Genomic DNA, 22,834 nt, shown 5'->3' on the forward strand with positions numbered 1-22,834 from the left:
CCTACTAGCATACGTTTTTTTGGTTATTGAGATCTTTAAAGATGGGCATAATAAACTCAACACAAGATTGTTTAAGAAAGAAAGCAAGAGAAACAATTTATTATGCAGAAATAGCATGCACCCTGCTTACACGTTCACTAATGTTGTCAAAAATCAAGCAAATCAGATGTCAAGACTATGTAATAGGGATAATGACTTTGTTGGTATGACTAACAATTTAAAGGAAGAACTACTTGAGAGGGCTTATAAAGAGACTGAACTAATAAAGAACTTAAGGGTATAAGAGCACTTAGAAAGGACAGAGTGCAACCACTCATTACCAAAGGGTCAACCTCTACTACCATTCCTCAACCCCCTGTTTCTGAGCAAGTTGTACGATGACAAGAGAAGATGAATCGTAGTGGTATGAGAAATCAAATTAAGCTTACATGTGTCTTCTTTCAGCTTTTCCCAGTTAGGGGTCACCACAGTGGAACTCCAGTCCACTAGTGATTGACAATGGATTTTTACAGTGCCGAGTTGCCAACCCGACACCCATTCACACATGCACCTACCTGCATGTCTATAAATGTCCAAAATAGGCTACAGTGTGATTTGAACTCACACATAGGCAAAACATATATTTATTGTCTGATGATTAAACATTTAGGCTAATGGCCATGACACTTCTGTCAATGATGTGAAAGTCTATAGCATAATGATGGGCTATGCATTTATCTGTCTTGTAAAGCTATCATGTATCAGCACACTGAGAAGTGTCATAGTTTGTAAAAAAAAAAAAAAAGAAAATAAAAGAAAAAACATTAGAATGTACTTTTTAAAAAATAAATAGCCATTAAAGGCATTAGTGCACAACTGTGCAATTCAGTCCCTCATTTCTCCACATACAGTGCTCTACAGCCATAAAACAGTATAAGGAATATAGATCCACACTTCTATTACTTACATTGTTTTTACAAGACTCATACATATTTCTGAAATGATGACCTGCATTGGTCTTACATTCATTAAACTGATGAAAGTAGACATGGATTATACAAGAATGTTGTGAATTTTTCTAATTTAGAGCTTACTAAAGCATATATTACACAGCATTCACACATACACAGGTGTAGTGTATAATGTTTCTAGAAGCTTTGTAAATAACAGAGAAATATGTAGTCATCTGTGGCCTAAGAGTTATATGCATCAGTGCACTATGGCCATGCTAGAAGTGTAAAAATCTGTACAGCATGTTACCAGACAAACACAGGTCTTCCATATGTGATGTGCAATACTATATGAATCACCATCAATACTTTTACAAAAAAAAGTCTACACTGGGATTTCAACCCATACACACGAGAACAACAGTTAGTCACATTGCTTAATCAGTTGAGCTAAGGGGCATCACAATTCTTTCCATCTTGTAACATCAGATATTATGAAATAGCAGTAATACTTACATGTGTGAAGTCCATATTAATATACAGTCATAATCAACATCATAATGTTTACACTGGCTCAGTATAGTTGCGGATAACCTCAGAGTATGACTACTCGTGGATGTTAACTTTAATGGGTGGAAATAAATTTCCTCCATGTAAATTACTATTATCCGTACCGCAGATGGACTGGTATCTACCAGACTGGTGTACAGGTCTGTCATCATTATGATGACCTAAATTGGCAGGTCACAGATGATCTTCACCAGCAGGTCACAGAGATCCAATGCCATCACATCACATATCACATATGGAAGACCTGTGTTTGTCTGGTAACATGCTGTACCCATGTAATACACTTGAAACATAGACTCACATAAACAGATATGCTTACAACATACATACATATATGATAATATGAGTGTTAAGGTGTGGATTATTTGACTTACTGTAGGTATTTGCTGGCTGGCATTGGATCTCTGTGACCTGCTGGTGAAGATCATCTGCGGCCTGCCAATTTAGGTCATCATAATGATGACAGACCTGCACACCAGTCTGGTAGATACCAGTCCATCTGTGGTGCTACCTCACAATCCAGTTTCATAAATTGATTATCACAAAGTTCCTAGGGTGTTCTCACATCCTCTGCTCATGTCTAGCATAGACAGTGAGTACCTGGGTGGTCTCCTCCTTTGACCAGTTTGGCACTTGAACACACCAAAATTAAGCTTAAATATGCAGGTATCAGGCAAATAAGTGATGTTATAAGGTCCCAGTGGAAAATACTGATGTTAGATCCTTTACTTAAAGACATAGTTGGTCCAGAATCAACTTTTATGTATGGACACAACAAGAACTTGAAGCAACTATTATGTTATCCCTCCCTGGACATTTCAGCACCAGTTACCCAGAGAAAAGGTACCTTTCCATGAAAATTATGTACATGCTGCAAGTATATTTCCACTACTAATGAGTTTATACATCCATGAACTGGCAAAAAATTTTACTGCAGCAGTTAAGCATACTGCAGAACTAAGCATTTAGTATACGTAGCAGTTTGTGGCTTATGTACATGCTTCTATATTGGTAAAACTGATAGATGGTTTAAGGAACGCATCTCGAAGCATGTAAAAAACATCAAGCTTAAGGATACTAAAAAACTACTTTTTAAGCATGTTAATTAGATGGAAGGGCATTATTTTAGATTTATGACTCTGGAGGTGACAAGGACTATGATTACAGGAGGTGGCATTACCTTGTAAACTGAAAAGAATTACATGAAATGGATTGCTAAGTTACAAGTTTGTCTTTTTTTCAGGCTTGAATGTGACTAAAAGGGTGGAGATTAAGGAGGAAGGTCTAAATTGCTAACAACTGGGCATTGCCTTGAACTGTAGTAGCTGATTGGTTTTTAAGTATTTTAAATTGCACTGTCTTTTTCAATGGTATTAGATCTGATGAAGGGTTTGTGTGTTACCCAAAAGCGCTTATCTGATTTTTTTTTGTTTTATTAAACTGTTATGTCCTATGGTTTAGTGGCAGCACTTGTATTTATTTTCTACAATATATATATATATATATATATATATATATATATATATATATATATATATATATTTATATACATATATATACACACACACACACACACACACACACAGATACACACACACATAAATGTGTATCTATATATATATATATATATATATATATATATATATATATATATATATGTGTGTGTGTGTGTGTGTGTATGTCTGCATTGCCCAGCATACCCAGATTGTGGTGATTAAAGCTGCACTATGACACATATATAATGTTGGTTAAAAGACCAAAAGTAAGGGCTCAACAGTAGATAACGCACTTACTTACAACCCTCTGTGCTTGCTGGGTGTCACCACACATACACCAACAAATGAACAAGTTGTGTAATGTATAATGCTGTGTACTCACACATTGACAGGGAAAATTGTTTTTCGACACAAGCTTGCCCATCCAAATGCAAACAGACACATATAGCCAAAATGGCTACTGTTGCCACATAACTAGGATGAACAACAGTCGTCTGACTGCTAAGCTATTAGATGCAGATGACAGTAAGGGGCAGTGTCAGTCTGCAGGTCACACACACTGGTTCAGCACAGGCCTTGTGTATGTCTTCTACAAGTAGTTCACCTGCAGTTATTTATAAAGCAAGCTTAAGACGTGATGCATGAGTTAAGTACTCTGATCTGTATTGTGTAAGACTAGATAGTTAGGGGTTCTAATCTCACTCCAGTCCACTTGTGTATGTGCATTTCCCTACAGAACAAATGTGGATCTCCCACTGACTTCCAAACGGCAATGGATATGCACTTTTTGGCCATTGCAGTTGATGCAGGCATCCAAACTCCTGTCTTACAAAAGGCCTGCAGGTGTCATCTACCATGAGACTACCAGCAGCCACCTTAATGTCAGACTTAAGCTGTGGTGTGTATGTTAAGTATTCTGATCTGTAGTGTATAAGACTAGATAGCTAGGGGTTTTAATCTCACTCCAGCTCACTTGCTCTGTGTGTGTGTGTGTGTGTGTGTGTGTGTGTGTGTGTGTGTGTGTGTGTGTCTGTGTCTGTGTGTCTGTGTGTGTGTGCCTGCGTGTGTGTTTATATGCATTTGCATGCAAAACAATTATGATTATCACACTTCGAAAGAGACAGGGGTTTACACTATTTTGGGTATAGCAGGTGATGCAGGCCTCAGAATTCCTTTCTTCCGGAAGGCCTGCTTATTTCTTCTAGCAGAAGAGTACCTAAAGACCTGTTAATGTCAGATGTGAGGCATGGTGCGTGCATTACATACTGTGATCTGTAGTGTGTAAGACTAGATAGGTAGAGGTTCTAATCTCATTGCAGCCACTTTCGAGTGTGTGTGTGTGTGTGTGTGTGTGTGTGTGTGTGTGTGTGTGTGTGTGTGCTGTGCAGTGTCCTGTAAACATTAATTGATAGTGATACCATTCTCACTGTAGCCAAGTTGGTGTGTGTAGATGTCAGTGAGAGCATTTACATCAGCCTCTGTGATCAAAAGATCATTGGACTTTAATAGGGTAATGGCCCTAGGGCCCTTATAATCCAAGCCACATTATTATCCTTATTTACACAATCAGCACCTATTGCCTCTGTCCAAGGAGGACACAGGCATAACCCCTGTGGTGAACCTATGGTCAACTATCCAGTTGTACCGATTGCATCTGAAGAGAGACAATGAGGTGCACTGTTTGACATTAAATGGGAGTCTGTTGCAAAAGTTTGTTAAACCCTGGTAGACATATCTCTCCCTCCAGCATGTTTTATTGATGTCACATACCAGGTTAAGGTCCTTACAACGAGTAATCTGTGTACCATTTGACTTATGGATATGCAGAATTACCAGTAAAGCAGGGTCACAGATTGCCTCATATGCAAGGTAGAGATCACCTCTGAGTAGTCTGTATGGCACAGACTAAAGTTCCAGTGATTTCAGACAATCCCTACAGGAGAGATGCTGAAGACTTGAATTTCCATTGTAAAGAACCTTTGGTTTCAGCAGTTGCCACTGGTGCCTGGAAAAATTCATAACAAAATGGCAGCTGCATTGACATATTGGCCTGCTGAGGGAAGAGTGCATGGAGGTTATAACTACTTCATAATTGGGTGACAGTGCCCTCAGTTATGACATGAGCAAGATATAATTCCCTTCTTACTACTGTGGAGACATGTTGATCTAAGGTACGGTCGGTGTAAACCTGTGTGCCCAGGTCTGTCACCCCTAAGTATGTACTTGAGGTGTTGCTATAGATGAGTTATGTAGCAGGGACATTGCTGTTATCAAAAGGAATGATACTACATATATTTAACACCCATGATTGTGTCAACAATCAGTTGGTCATGTATGACCCTCTTGTAGGATGTTGACGTACTTTGGAGAGTCTGTGACTGCTCCCAGTTTGCAGGCATCAGCAACTTTGTGAGCTACAGGCATTCACTTTGTGTTTGTATGTTGGATAATTAGATTCCATATCTTAGAGGACCCAGGACTGAACTCTGTGGAGCACCACTGATTACAGCTGTGCTTTTGGAGGTGGATACTCCTATTCTGGCTATATGAGTGCTGTCACTGAGCCAGTTAGTGACCCCTCTAATGATATTACTTTTGATGGCTAGCTGGGTGGGTTTGTCAGTGATGTCTGAGTGGAGGATAGGTCCTTAAAAGCTAAATTGGAAAAAGGGAATTTTTATAATATAGGTATGAGACAGGTTCAGTTTGGCAGAAAAAATGTGGTTGTTGTTCTTCATGTCCCTATTTAAACACTACAGATAGTTTATGTATTAGGAACAGGAAGTATAAAGTAAAAGGACATTTTTCATGTAACACTTCTAATGTTGTTTATCTTGTACAATGTAATCAATGTCCAGCATTTTATGTTGGAAAAACCAGTAGGGTTTTTAAGAAGCGGATATATGAACATGTTTTAGATATTAAAAATAACAAATGCACAAACGCACTTTATAGGCATGTTGAAAAACATGATAACCATAATTTTAATTTTTTTAATTATAGAACAGATACACAAGGATTTACAGGGGTGGATAATAAATGAACATTTAGATAAACAGGAACTTAGATGGCAGATTTTATTGGATGCCTGTAATAATTGTTGTTCAATTACCCCTCTGTTAAAATTATTGGCATATAGTATTAGATAACTTTTAAACGTTTTTTTATAAATTTGGTAGTCTCTTGCTTTAAGTGATTAATTAATTATATCATGTGATTTATTGTGAGGGGTATATATTGGGAATGTTTTTTGTGGATTAATGTTGTTTTGATGAAGATTTTCGAAAGCGCTTAACAACTGTGGCCTGCCAATAAAGTATTCATTGGACTGTTTGCTGTTTTCCTGGAGTTGTTCTTCAACTTTGTTCTGAGTGGGGGATAGTGTCAAATGAACTGGCTAAGTCCAGATGGTTGTATGCACATATGTCCCCTCATCCTGGTAATTGTTGACTGCCTCATAGATGTCCACCAGGTGTAACAGGCATGATCTCCCTGTCACAGATCCAAACAGTTTAGGGTCAAGTATTTTTAGATTGCCTATATCTTTGTTGATACGGTCCATGATGAGTTGACCCATAGCCTTACAGATATGGCTAGTCAGGCTAATAGGTCTATAGTTACCATGGTCAGTGGACCACCACCTCTGTGCAAGGGGATAATAATAGCTAATTTCCAGTCAGCTAGGATACAGATGGTGGTTACACTATGATTGCAAAGAGTTTCCATTGGTGTTGATAACCATGTTGGATACCATGTAGGACACAGCCTGGAATGTTAGCAGTTCCAATAGATGCTGTGTTTGTCACCTAAGAAAGGCTATTTAGTACATGCTCTTTAGAGATACAAGGTATGGGACAGGTTGTAGGGATGTCATGGTGTACATGTGGTGGGGACAGGGGAGTGCAGTTGTCACAGAAACTGTTGGCCAACAGGTTAGCTATGTCTACAGGCTCATTATATGTGGTATCATTATGTACGGGTTTGGCAACAATGTGGGCCTTTCCTTTATGTTACACATGTAACTACACAATGCCTTGTGGCTGCCCTTTTGTGGAGGAGGCTAATTATGCCCCATATTTAGTTTTGCAAGACTTCACAACAACACTTATTTGCTTGCTTAAGCTGATGAGTGAATGCCACCATTTTAGGGGAGCTCCTTCCCTCCTAATGTGAGACACCAATGTCTCCCTCTTACTGTAAAGCCTGCTAATGGCAGTTGTCCACCAGGCAAGTTTACTGTGCCATGAGGAGGTTGTCTTGCCCCTGTCAGGTACGGGTGAGTCAGTGCAGTTGTACAGGTGCTTGTACAAAGCACTGGTGTACAGCTCGGTATAGTTGCCTTTTCCATCTGAATGTGGTGGTGCAGGAAGCTATTTATACCATTCCATAGTAGGTTATAATCTGGTTTGTTGAACTGTTTTACTTTATATGCTGCAAGGGGGTTTGCCAGGTGTGATACTTACATTGAATGAGACCAATTTGTGAACAGATCTCACCAGGGAGGACCTCAAATTGGAAGATGTGCAGTGGTCACCCATATTGGTAAGCACCCGATCCAGTATGTTGTCTCACCTTGGGTGCATGTCAACCCATTGGTCCAGGGCATTGTAGTTAAGGAAGTTGAATAACTTCTGGGCAAGTGAGTTTGAGCATGAGTAATCTACCCAGTTGATGGGTAGTTAAAGTCAACCAAAACCATCGTGTTTTGATGTGTCTTGATAGACTCAAGTAGATCCATTTAAGCACAGTGGGTGTCCTTGTTCATGGAGTTGCTCCCGTAGCTGGCAATGGCTTGATTAGGTGCCCTACAATCAGTCAGTAGCACCTGCAGTTTCTCCAGGGAATCATACTGTCTAACCAGTCTGAATTTGTATCTATCCTTCATGAATATGGATACACCACCTCCATTACTTTGTATGCTTTAAGTTTGAGGTCTGAATGTGTGAGAGGAGGTGCTCTTCACAGCCTTTACCTAGGTGTCTGTGACTTCATAAATGACTGCATCTTCCAAGATGGGGACAGATTCCACTGAGTGGAGTTTAGTGGTGCCATTCCTAGTGTTTAGCAGCATAACTATGATGTTTGTAGATAGGGTTTTCTCATTGGAGAGTTTTTCCTTGTGACACCACCTAAAAAGCACTCTATAGGGGTGGCAACAGCCTTGGCCAGTTGCCAAAATCCCAGGGGTGTCAAATGTAGACCATCTCTGCCAAAACATTGAGGTTTGTTGAGCAGATAATCCCAGGGTGACAGGTAGTGGATCCCCTTACACTGACACCACACACTAAGGCAGTTATTGACATCAATCATTTTCTGTTTGTATGGAGTCATCATCCTAGGTGATAGTAAAATACAACTCAAACCCAAGGGCATACCTGCCTGAGACACATAGTGTGTCAGCCCAGTTACGTCTCTGCATACAGTCCAAAGAGGTATGTCTCAAGTCATACACACCAATAGGAACTATGACGTAGTCATAACAGTACCTGATGTTGACAGACTTGAGTGCATGTGTGGTATTGTGTATCCTGGCACCTCACAAATTTTGTGTTTTGCCTTAGGCGTTTCACTGGTGAGACAGTGGTGAATGAGCTATTATGTGTACTGTGTTCTGAAGAGGTATGATCACGTGTAGCGAACTTGTGTTTAGGTTTCTGAGGCATCTGTTAAAGACCTCTGCATATGTAGGTAGGTATGTGTGATGTGAGTTTGGGTGGGGTAGGATGTCCTTCTTCTAGGCATTTACTTCTCTGCAGTCATGGCCACTTGTCATTGACCTTTGACTAACTAAATTTGCAAGACTGAATCCCACACTGACTCAACAGTTATCCAGGATGGGCTGACACATATGTTCAGTTGTTGTCAGAGCCATGCACTATCACTAAATGCCAAGGAATACACAATACTATCCCTTGGGAAGTCATCAACCCCTAGTAACTAACATATTGACTGCACACCTGCAACAGTTGACCCAGTAATCAGGGACTTATGGACACATAGATAGTCATCTAGTGTCTGACTGTCAGAGGTAAGTAATATTTGGAGATCCATTCTGTGTTACACAACCTATAAACAAAGGTATGGCATGTAAATTCAAGACAGTCATTGTTCCACTGTGTTCGGCATTTATCACACCTACCACTGAATGCAGTTCCACCTTTTGTATGTAACTAACTAGGTATATCTGACAAACATCACATCCGCAGAGGTTCCACAGTAAACTGATACACAGTGTACATAACATGTCCTATGCAGACCGGGTCAAGCCTGTAACTGTGTATTCTGTCTCCGACATGCTTTGGATGGGAGCTGTATGCCTGCTATGTAGGGAGATGTCAGACTCCACTGTGTACCCCCTGCATATCCAAGAAAGGACTAGCATGAACATTACCTCTCCTACCCATCTACATCTTGACTGTGGTATAAACAGGATATGCTGGACAGACATGTATGTAGCTCAGACACTACACCCAATATGTAACAGGCTCCCAATGCATGTGAAGTACAGTTCTGCCCTAACACAAATCATGTGCAAGTTACATGACAGGATGGGGAACAAGACAAATATAACTGTTTTGCAACAAATGTCTCTAATGGACACAGGGAAACTTTGGATGGTTCCCCTCACATGCTCTGGCTTGCCCATGTGTCAGCTCCCAAAACCCTATCACAGATATCAGACCTTATCAGAGTTTAGGGATGCATGGCTAGGATGAAAGACACCCTTGTTTTTATTAGCATGTTATACACATATGAACCCATGGAGCAATGCAACTATACTGTTTTACCTTTTTGATGACATTTTTCTTATGTGCCGTCATTCCATCCTGTGCTCTGACATTGATGGGCTTATCGTAGATGTGAACCCGTAGGTGTGTCCTACACAGTCCTGAATGTGAAATGTAAACAGTGCTGTGAGACACCTTTCATTGTGTGACTACACAGCCATTACAACCGCATCCAATGTAACGTACACAACATAATCTGGTTTACACATTAAAAATGGCAACATTCAAACTATGTGACTGACCAGCACATGTAGCATGTCAAAGGCAACGATGGATGAAACAAATACATATTAATGTAGATAGTCACCCCATGCAACAAACATGTAGCTTCATTTATCTGCATCAATGACAATGATGACAGGGATGTGGCACAGGTATCATCACTTGCACAGGGTGTTATATAGGGGTGCAGGAGGCCTAGGCTGACCTAATAGGTTGGCAAGTGTGTTTGTGAGGCAGAAAGGAGATCAGGCAAGGCAGACCATGTAAATGTGGCATCTGGATCTGTAGGTGACCTGAGTGTGACAGTGGTGTGTAAGTGTATGCATGAACACAGTCAAGCTCAGTCGTAGCCCTATGTAAATGTATGTTGAACAGCTTTAAGCCATGCATGGTAGTGCTAACAGTTCATCACCCCCCCCCTCCAAACATGAGAAATAGCTCTGCCAGGAGTTGTACTAGCACCTCCATGCCCAAGGTCAGATGCTGGGCTACTACCTGAGGATGACTGTTGTCTACTGGGGCCATGTCCTTCACAAGACTACCTAGGACCACGAGCCCATGGTCTGCTATCTTGGTGTGTACAACACACTCCCTTCTGGAGGGCTGTATGTACTGCCACTACAGGAGCATCATTGTGCATGGCCATGTGGACTCCCAGCAGATATAATTGCTGACCTAAGTCCACGAGTCTGAAGCTCTACTCCAACCAGACATTCCATCACAGATAGTGTGCATTCCAAGCCAGATAGTGTGCGATTTCTCTCAGACCATCGTCATTCCACTGCATCAGTCAACCAATCCAGGGTATCAGCAAGGCAGTGGAGGCAATCACGGATGTCAGACTGTACTGCATCCCTAAACCTGAGCATTCATCTGGAGTTCCTTTCAGAATGTGCCTGTGCCTCCATGATGGGCCCTAAACATATGCCAAATAACACACAATGGGACACCTGCAACAGGTGGTGGATGGACAGCAGGCCTCCTATGAGCACCCCTATCAATCCACCTGTGTGGAACCTCGCCACCTGTTTGACTATGGTCAGTGTCAGCACTCACTGCAACCACAGTAGCCACACTTCCCTGTTCAATGTCCCGACCCTCGGACTGTCCAATATCTGTGACCTCAGGGACTGGGTATGCATAGGCATACTGACTGTGTACAGTGATAATGCGGGCTGACGAGGGATGTAAACCTCTGTGACAGATTCAACCCCTCCGACCCCCAGCAGTGCTTCACTTTGGCCACCATCATCATCAAAGTCTGAAGAGACACTGACTTCAGGTTGTGAAGGGGACAACGACCAACCTCCCAGGTCATCTGTGATATAAAGGGGACAGCATTGCATTAATACCTGCATTACTATGCTCTGCAGTACTATGCTTCAAGTATGTTAAGCTGTATACAGTGCTGTCACTATTACAGAGTTGTACAACCCACAGTTTGAGATAGTAGGTCCTAAGGTTATTCATTTCTTACCCAAATTTGTAAGTATTTCAGAATAACAGCTCTTTAAACCAGAGTCTCATGAGCAATACCTAAATTATGTACACTGCTGGCAGTCTGCAGAACTCTGCACAGTTTACAGATATGGCTATCTGAAAAGTTCTGTCAATACTGTGAAATCAGTCACTGTGGTCACACATACAAGGCCTAGGTATGACCACAGTGTGTACAGTCATAACATATATCCACGTTTTCCAGTCATTCAAGACAGTACAAGTATTCAGCCAGCAGGCCTGAGATGACACTTTAGCTAATACCGTGAAGTAAATCTACATCTGTGACAAAAATGCTTTGTGCTTACTAGTGGCAGGGGCACAGCCTCTTCCTATTCCTGATCGTCCTGAAAAACAATTGAGTGTGTCCATATATTCCCCAGTTACAGTAGCTGCTATGGTAACAGCTATCTGGGTCTCAATCTCTGCATGAGCTTAAAACTGCAGGTAACCTATTTCCCCCACCCCATACATCTGACATCCATGTAAAACTATGTACAGCCTGACATGCTAAATGCTACAATATTCTGATGCTGATTCAACTAAACATACCTGGACGCTAGTCTTGGGTGAAAATGGTGGTACCAACATCCACGACATATGGTGTGATGGTAGCCTGGGAGTGGTCCTGTGTTGCAAGGTTCACCAGGAATTCCTCAGTGGCTGTCAGAGGATTTTCCACTGCAAGCCCACCACCAGTGACCTAACGGTATCTGGCCATGTCCACTGCTCTTCTGCATACTGAGTGGATCATGTTTGTAGCACGATGATGCATTTGCTCATATGTGTGATTCTGATGTCCACAGCATTTATGTTATGGACCAGTTCATCCCACAAGGCTTGTCACTCCTGCCTATTTGCCCTCCTTCTGGACAGCAGGACTTGGTAGTGCTGTCATAATGACTCAATTATGAGGTTATTTTCTGCCTCCATGAAAGGTGGGTGATGTCTGGCGGACATGTTATCACCTGAAATACAAAATAATGAAAGCACATGTCAGGATCAGATAAGTGGGTGTACAGTATGTAGAGATACAGCAATTAAGGAAGGCTATCAGTATTCCCCGCTTGATTAAACATCTCATATGCAGCAGTGTGGCAATCATACAAAGGGTGTGGAGGCAACTAGGATAGTGGCAATAGTGACCTACGCTTGTGCCATGACAGATACTCACATATGATCACACACCCAACACAGGAGTCCACTTGTAGTGTGGTCCATAGCAGGAAAGCCCCCCCCCCCCCCACCAATAATATATGTCTGTAGTTCAATGGCAAAACATAGCTGTGTAGTATTACAACTGCCAACAAAGGCAGTATCCAGGAGACCTGTGTCCCTAGTTAACAGACAGCATTAAACCCTTGTTGTAGTCTACATCCTCTGTAGGTGTTACACAGCTGCAGATCAATGGCATGTCACTGGTACAGTTCTAAGAAAGGCTTACTGATGTAATACACATTGCCCCAAGTATATTAAAACATATGCATCATGTTGGAAAAAATGGTTACATACCTGATGGAGTACAATGCTCTTCTTTTGAAAGATACAGATATATACATGTTGTGACAACATGTTCTCCACAGAAAGTAACTTTCATACACAGTGGTTTCCCTGTCTAGGAGTTTGCCTTTTTAAGATGGTTCTCATTAGCAGGTGGTTGCCTCTGAACCAATATGTGGTTGAGTAATGATAATTGAAGCATACACAGCTGATTTGCAGTGTAATCAGGCAATCCCACGCAACTTTTGAAGGAGATATAAGGCTTCAATACAAAGTCCATCCCCTTTCTCATATGATAGGGTGGAAATGTTGGGTAGAAATACTACGTCAACACAGAGAGGATGTTTGTAGTAGATACTTATTACATACACATATGTGTGCTACAGGCTGCAGTTGATGCTGCTGCAGGCAATAAACATAGTGAGAAAGGCTGCAGAATGTGGAAGACAACAAGACTTATGAGTAACGCTGTGACCAGTGGCATCTGTGGTGTACAGCCAGAGCCTGATTGGGGGAACCCTTCCCCCAGGATATTGAGGTATGTGTTTAAGGTAAGTATGTTAGCCAAAGGTATCATTAACAAAGTAAAAGACAATGTCTATTGTGTCCTTGAACAACACAGGGGGTAAATTTACTATTATGTCAACCATCTGGACAACTGCTAAGCCATGTGTTACGTTATGGTAGTCGTCTGGAATGTGTGTGTTGACAATTCCTGTTGCTTAGAGACCTCCATATGGATATGTTAGTTGTGCAGCTGTGCTCATCTGTAATATCAATAGCAAATGATTGTGTGCTGCAGTCTGATATTACTGGGCCTCCTTTGTGTTACACAACTTAAAATCCTCTGTGAATACATAGTAATGCATGACCTGACACTCACTTCACTTTCTAGTGTTGCAATAGGAATATGGCAATGTGTTCCTATCTGCAGGCCTTTGACTTCCATCACTGAACAGCAGAAATTCCATCTGAAATGCACTGGGTGGGTAAATAGTTGATAACACAGTCATTCATTCCAGAATTCGCAATGGAGATTTAGAAATGCATGTGTTTTAAATGCTACACATCACTGAATTTGAGCCCAGAACCATGTACACCAAAAATTTATACTTTCAGAGCATTTAACAGGCTGAGCTACTGAGTCACTGTCACAGCGGCTGTATTTTTCAACATATAATTGCACACTTACAGGCTATTACATACCTTATTTACATCCATTATTGTGTGCATGGTTTTATAGGGAAGTATTTCTCCACCAGAGTCCCAGTTAAATAGTTATTTTGCCATTAATGTTTTAGCAGGTGTATTTTTAAATATTGCAGATAGACGTGCACTTTTATCTGCTATTACAGACCTCACTTGCATCCATTATTCTGTGTTTGGCTTTCTAGTGATGTATTCCTGCACCAGACACCAAGTTACACTCCCATTTTTTGCATTGCTCTTTAAGCAAATTTGCGCAGTGTGGCAAGATATGCAGCCCTGCTTAAACATGCTTAATGATGGTAACTTTGCAATTGGTATGTTTTGCTTAAACCACCTTTGTTAATTAACAGCTGTGTGGCTTGGTCGGTTGATGTAATGGGCTACAGTGGCAATGGTCCTGCCTTCGAAATAGAGTGCATGTGTACATTTTGAATGTGACTGTTATTATTTTACCCACATATTTCAATGTAACACCATTCAGCTGAGCTTAGCCACTCTGCGCATAGCACAGCATCATGCAAAAAATCTTTAACGAAATGAAAAATGGGGAGATAGGACAGTCGTGAAATGGGGTGCAAGCAGGGGGAAAAACATAATGAAACACAGATAGGTATGTGCAGGAATGGTGTAGGAAAGAACCATAGCTATCAATTTCTTGTACAGCAATAACTGTGCATTTTAACAGATTTTCTTAGCTGAATTTGGACTGTCACCCCCAGAGACAGGGGTGAGGGAAACAAAATTGCATTGTCAAGCCGATTGGACCAAATTAAGTGTTTTCAGTGGACACATGCAAAATGGAGAGCTATGTACAGGACAATATATATATGTATATTTTTTGGGCGAAGAGGCCACTTTTTTTAAGGTGAAAGTGGAATGTTGGGGAAGGGACATAGGTATATGTGAGGCAGGTAAATTGGGAAGGTGCAGACAGAAAAGACAGCAGTCATGGTTGGTGTTTGATGCAAGAGGGGGTGAACACCTTGGTTGGGGAGTGTGTTGTGGAATCCCAGTCCCACGGATGTCAAACACAGTAGCAGTGTAACTCTAGTACTCACCCATGGAACTGTTAGCACTGTACTTTCACTGCTGTTGTGGAGGCAGTGCTTGATGCTGGCATGCGGGGTGAGGCTGTCCCACCAGGATGGACAACATGCTCTCCATCCAGTGTAGGCGTGCACCGAGAGTTCGGCGCAGCAGCCCATGCACCATGCCTGGCAGTACCTCATGAGTGACATAATCTTCTCCTCCACTTGTACTCCCAAAGAGGGTATCAATCCCAGCCTGTGGGGCAGAACTACCTGATGGCACAGGTAGTGCAGTGGCAGCAGTGCTGGGCCCTGGTGTCATGGCCGGGGACCCAAGGTAAGTGGATCCCCTGGAACTGGCCTACCTTGTTGTGCTGTAGTAAATTAAATATAAACATAAGGTAAAAATAAACATAACCAAACAAATGTTAGTATTAACATAATAGAAGATAATGATGATTAATCAAAAGAAATATAAAGGAATATAATGAGGAAGACAATAATAAATAACGTAAATGAAAGTATATTAACAACAAAGTGATATGAAATTTTACATAAGGCCAACATAAGAGGTATTTACAAATAATATATTAATATCAAATCATAATAATAAATATAATTAATAAAGTAAAGAAGAGAAGGGGAGGGGTGAGAAAGAAAAAAAAAACAGTAGTAACTTTGCAGGTAATATTACTACACAGACAACTACTGCATACTTGTACATATCTAAGATTTCAGTTGTGAGTACAGTGACTGCACATATTGTATAGATGATGTTGCATGTATGTAGCTGTTAACCTGTTAGCATGGGACATTATGGGCCAAGTCCTACCAAATGGTGGTACAAAGGTACAACTACAGGGAACATTTTCACATAGTGTGCTCATACAATAGTAGCAAGGTGTTCTGATAATGGATTTGCCAATAAATTGCATTCCAAGTAATGAATGTCATGTATCTGCTAATCAAGGACCAGACATATGGGGCAGTAGTGATTACATTCTGTAAAAATTGTGACAGTTGAGAGGTATGTTCGTGTACACTAATTACATTAGACAGCTGGTCATTTCTCAGTTGGCTGCCATGGGATTAGAACCCACATGCAGTGACTACAGGAATAATGTGCACTTTTTTAAAATAAAATGAATTCTCAAAATACCATCTCCTGTACGACTTTTATTGCAGCACTTTGTGTGAAACTGTACATTTACGCACATGCATAGCAGTGTATGTTACAAGATTGGAAACCAAATGCAGTTACAACATGAATAATGAGCACTTTATTTAAACACATTAGTTATCAAAGCACCAGGTGATCTGCTGTGGCGGCCCCCTAACCGGGAAAAGCAGAAAGAAGAAGAAGAAGTTATCAAAGCACCATCTCCTTTTACACTGTAATGCTTAATGTCACATGAAATCTGGCAGTTACTCACATGTATGGCTGTGTAGGATGTCTGTTAACCTAACCGTATACTCCTTTTATTTACTGAGTGCTATCTACAGTGTTTCGGGGAAAATTATCAGAACTGCAACTTGACACTTAATCTGGGTATTGCATTACATTTATTTCTGAAATTTGCTGCTGCATTATTTATTAGTAAATGTGTAATGGTTGACTGGTGTCAGATTAGAACACACATGCAGTGAATACAAGAATAATGAACACTTATTTGAAAAGATTACTTATCAAAGCACAATCTTATTTTAAACTTTATTGATAATGTTTCTTAAAATCTGGCATAGCTGTCAAGGACTTCAGTTAACTTACTCATATATCATGTTCATTGACTGAGTGGAATATACAGCATTATTTCAGACAACATGAGAAGAACACAGGCTTGAACCTTCCTCTCGGTATTGCAATACATTTATTACTGACATGTTTTGCAGCATTCTTTATTGAGGTACATGTAACACTTGACTGGTATCAGATTAGAACACACATGCAGTGAATAAAGGAACAGTGAGCACTTCATTTGAAATAAGAAGTTATGTACTTACCATAACATTTCATGTTTGTAGTCCATATGGCCTACATTTTTGCTGAATGGGTTCAGAGCTGATCTTCAGCTCTGACTCAGTGATACTAAAGCTCGAGAGCTTTTACTGGCTCAAGGCTATCCCCTATCCCATGGTGCACCATGGCAATTCCCCAGATCTTGTTTGCAAGAAAGTAACTAAATACATAATAGTAATTATACTGTCAATAACTATGTACATACAAACAAAAGGACTTTGTTTTACTATCCATGCAATGTGGACAGACAACTATAACAAGGTCGGACAGCATAATGGATAGTCCACTAGTTCCTCCAGGATACAGGAAGGGGGAAGGAGGGTGGGATGCAAGAATGTAGGTGAGATGGACTATAAACATGGAGCGTTATGGTAAATACATAACTTCTTAATGTTATGTAGTCCTATCTCAACGTAATTCTTTCTGGATGAGACAGTGTCCCCATCACCTTTATCCTGGGTGGCTCAAGCAAAGAGACTCTTCAGCACAGTGGACCCAAAGGATGACCTGTCCCAGGAGGCCAAATCCAATTTGTAATGAGTGACAAAGGTATGAGGTCTTGCCCAAGTAGCTGCTGCACAAATGGTATCAGTTGGGAGTTTTTATTTGAAGGCATATGAAGCTGATACTGCTCTAGTTGAATGGCCTTTTACTTTAGCAGGTTGTTGTTTCCCAGCATTTTTGTAAGCAAATGAGATGCAGTCTGAAAGCCATTTAGACAGAGTCACCTTGGAGATGGGCAAGCCTTTGTTTTTGTCTGAGAAGGAAACAAACAATTGATCTGATTTCCTAAAATCTTTAGCCTGTGCAGGTAAAATCTGAGAATTCTATGGACATCTAGTTGATGTAGTCAGTATTCTGATTTATTACTGTAATTTGGGACGAATACTGGTAATTCAATAGTTGTATTTAGATTATGTTCTGAGCATACCTTAGGGAGGAAAGAAGGATTAGTTCTTAGGGAGACTATATCCTTATGAAATATAATGTAAGGAGGTTGAATGGTCAGAGCTTGCAATTCTGAAACCCTCCTAGCAGATGTTATAGCTACTAAGAACAATGTCTTCCAAGACAACAATTTCAAGTTGGATGAAGAAGATGGTTCGAATGGTGGAGAAATCAATGAGGTCAGAACTAAGTTTAAGTCCCAGGGCTCTGGATGTTGCCTGATTAGAGATCTGAGAAGGAGGACTCCTTTCATAAAGGTTTTACATAAAGAGTGGGACATAATAGGATTTCCCATGTTCCCAAAATGATAATTTGAGATGGCAGCCAACTGAACTCTAATGGTAGCAGCTGCAGCTCCTTCTTGAAAAATAGATGCAAGGAAGGACAGGATAGACTCTATGGGGGCTGAGTAGGGATCTATGCCTTGTTTATCTGCCCAAACAGAAAACCTTTTCCATTTACTGGAATATAATTTCCTGGTAGAAGGTTTGTGGGAAGAAATGAGAATGTGTTTAAAGGTAGGAGAAAGGGATATACACCTGGCTATTCTTGGAACTGGAGCAGCCATGCCGTAAATTTCAGGGTTTGGATGGTAGGATGGAAATGTCCTGACTGGTGAATAAGAAGGTCTGGAGATGGTTCCAGAATCCATGGTTCCTCCAAGAGATAGGACACAGGAAGTGGAATCAGACTTGGCGAGGCCATTAAGGAGCAATGAGGATCAGGGTACTCTTCAACAGTTTTACTTTCTGAATCACTTTGGGTATGAGAGGAAAGGGTGGAAAAGCATAAAGAAGTCCCGGAGACCAGTTGTGGACTAGAGTGTCCCTGGATGACATCCTCAAATGGGGAATGAGGGCAAAGTAGTTACTGCATTTGGGGTTCATGTACTTGGTGAATAGGTCATAGCAAGGGTGGTACCATTTGCGGAAAATCTCTTCTGCAACTTCTGTTTTCAGGGACCACTCATAAGGCATCAGAATTGCTTGACTCAGTTTGTCTGCTAATCACATTGGACTTCCCCAGAATGTGCATTGCTACCAGAAAGTGTTGAGTGTCCATCGCCCATTTCCATTCTCTTTGTGCTTCTCGACAAAGTGGTTAAGACCTGGTTCCCCATTGCTTGTTTATGTACCACACTACAGACATGTTGTCTGATTGAATCACAATTGTCCCGGTGGGAAGAGAACTGTGAAATGCTTGCAACACATATAGCACTGCTGTCATCTCCAGAACATTTATTTGCAAATGGATCTCATGATCCTGCCAGATACCTTGGACCGTCATTCCCAGATAATGCCCCCCCCATCTGGGAAGTGTCCGTGGTCAAGACTGCATTTTGTTGAGGGAGAACAAGGGGACAACCTAGATAAAGCTGATCTGTATGTATCCACCATGTTAGATCCTTTTTGCAGGAGTTTGTAATGAGTATTTGGTGGGACAAGGGTAGATCCTGCAATGACCACTGGGCAAATAGTAGCCACTGAAGTACTCTCATGTGTAGATGGGCTAAGGGACCCAAAAGAATGGTGGATACCATAGTCCCTAGAACTTGAAGAACTATCCTGGCCTGTACTTTGTCTTTGGTCAGCAAGAATCTGACTTGGATGTGCAATGATTCTATCCTTTCTGGTGTCAGTTTTGCTGTCATGGTGGTTGAGTCTATGTCTGAGCCTAAGAAGACAATGCACTGAGATGGAGATAAGGCAGATTTATTTAGATTTACTGTAATTCCTAATCTGGCGCACAAGGATAGAGTATCGTCCCTGGCTCGGATTAGTTGGTGCTTGGTGGTAGCAGTGAGGAGCCAGTTGTCTAATTATGGAAACACCTGGCATCCCTGATGTCTCAGGTGAGCTGTGACCACCGCCATACATTTGGTGAACACTCTGGGGGCTGTAGTGAGGCCAAAGGGCAGCGTTCTTAATTGAAAATGACTGGCTCCCAGTCAAAAGTGTAGATGTCTTCTGGAGCGCCTGTCCATTTTGATATGGTAGCATGCGTCCTGAAGATCTATGGAGCACATCCAATTGTCTTTTCCAATAAATGGAAAAATTGACTGCAGAGTGATCATACGAACTTTGATTTTTTTACAGACTTGTTTAGCTTGCTGAAATCTAGAATTGATCTCAATCGAGTCCATAGAAAACTTACTAGTGAATACTAGGAAATTAGTGGTGCCATTAATATATGTGATAAAATCTTTCAATCAAAATAAAAAGATAACAAATGTTATTAAGAAAAATTGGAATATTTTAACGTTAGATGAAGATATTGGTGAAGTAGTGGGTCAACAACCGAGTTTTAGTTATAAGAATACTAAGTCTTTAAAAAGGCTATTATGCTATGAACACAATGAGGCAAGAAAACCTGTCTCTAACAAAAAGGGGATGTATCCTTGTTATAATTGTAACCAATGTCAATATATTTTGGGTACCAATACCTTTGAACATCCAGACACTCACATAACATATGTATTTGATTTCTATGCTAGCTGTACATCTAGGAACATTATATATCTAGGGGTCTGCCAGAAATGTGGTAGTTTCTATGTGGGAAAAACTAATAGAAGTTTAAGGGAAAGAATTCGAGAGCATATCTATGCTATAAACAAGGAGAATGAAACCAATGCCATTGCCAAACATGTATTACAAACTGACACCACGCATAAGTTCAAATTTTTAGTCCTAGAACTTATACATACCAGAGAGAGACTAGGGAATGTGAATAATTTCACAGAGAAAGAAGAAAATAGATGGATAATTAGATTTCAAGCAGACATTAGGCATGGTTTAAATGATAGGGTCTCCTTAAAACCATTTCTCAAGGATAGACCCCTTAGACGTCAATGGCCTGTAGTTTTTTAAAAAAGATATCTATATTGTGTTACTTACAAACACACATATATATATATATATATATATATATATGTGTTCTTTTTATGTATGTCTTTTTAAATGTTTTTTATAAATGTATAAAGTTTTCTGAGCAATTTTATTCACATGATTAAGTGTAGTTTTGGATTTTAGTATAGTTTGATGTTAATTAGTTTGTTAATGCCATTGGTCCTTTTAAGATGAGTAGACTATTTAAGCACTTACAGTGTATTTGGTTTTAATGTCTGAAGAAGCGTCATATGAGACGTGAAAGCGCTTACTGGTGAATAAAACTTTTTGAATTTTGGAGGTTTGCTTCGATTGTCGTGGTGTGCCTTTCATTCTTTTTCTTTGGATATTCGTTTTTGTGTGAAGGCACTTCACCCCTACAGAGTACTCCTTTTTTGAATTTATCCTTGTTCTATTGTTTACCTGAGGGGACATGGCAGAAGGAACCGGATTGAATGTAACTGAGGCAGTACATATGAACTCTAATATTATGGAACTGGGACAGCTGCTACCAACTGAAGGTAATCCTTTATTAAGACTTTCATATAAAGAACTGGCTAAAGCAGATGTGAAAAATAAAAGGCAGTCAATGGCAATTACCACTGTACAAGCCATGAGGAGATTTGAAGATGTCCTGATAAAAGCTAAGCATATTGAATGGCAGAGGAAAGATATGGAAGCATGCATAGCTTTCAAAATAGTCCCTAGAGGGCTACGTATATTAAAAATGCCTACTTTTGGCTCAACATACCCTGAATTGCTTTCGAAATGGCAATAGGTAAACTTAGAAACCAGTGTTAGATACATGGAACTTCTCATTGAACAATACACCAATATAGAAAAAGAACTGAGAACTGAATCTGACACTCTGTATAAGCAATTAATGACTGGTTTGAATGATATGCAAAGGGAAGAGCTCTTCACAGATTAGCGACTTCCCTATCGCTACAAGATAATAAGTTATTAACAGCTAAAAAGAAGAAACTTGAAAGGGACTGCTTGGATTTCTCACGGGGGAATGTCTTTTCTTGGCCGAAGGAATCCACCCGGCCAAGGAATACGGAAACACCGCATACCATTGAACAAACAGCAGCTGGGTCCGCTTCACATATGGCTCCAAAGACTACTTCCTGTGATCTGACGTCACCTCCGCTCAACAGCACCAGGAGGGAGAAGGAGATTGGTATGCAGTCACAAAGAGAAGCGAATGCTGCTTCCAACATGGTGAACGAACCAACTGTTCGTAGAAAGACCGCTCCTGTGTTAGGAGTTAACGCACAAGAAGATGTGGATGTCAACAATGAACTCCATTTTCCTTTAGCATTCAGTGCGATGAACAGACAAGATTGGAATCAGTTCCACAAGGGAAGGAAGAGGAAGACAGAGGAACCGCTCGAGTTTCAGAAGAAGGTATTGAAACCCACACAAAGGACTTAGTAGTTAATCTCTCAAGGTACATTTTAACATCTGAAGAAATAACAGTCTTGAATAAAGGGCTTTCCTTTATTCCATCGCAGTTAGTTGATGTAAGCAATGTTATAATTGATAGTAAGCAGTTTTCTAGGAAAATAGCGTTAGAGGTGTTATATGAAAATGAACATACTCAGAACAGGGATAATTTGCATATGTTTTCAAAACCATCCACCTTTATACCACAGTTACATTCACACCTAGAATGCTTTGAGAAAGCTTGTGTTACTGATTTGTTAGTAATGTTTAATGATAAACAGAATAAACCGAAACCA

This window comes from Protopterus annectens, chromosome 1.part1 (assembly GCF_019279795.1).
Source record: "Protopterus annectens isolate FY-2018-M chromosome 1.part1, PAN1.0, whole genome shotgun sequence".
Lineage (NCBI taxonomy): Eukaryota > Metazoa > Chordata > Ceratodontiformes > Protopteridae > Protopterus > Protopterus annectens.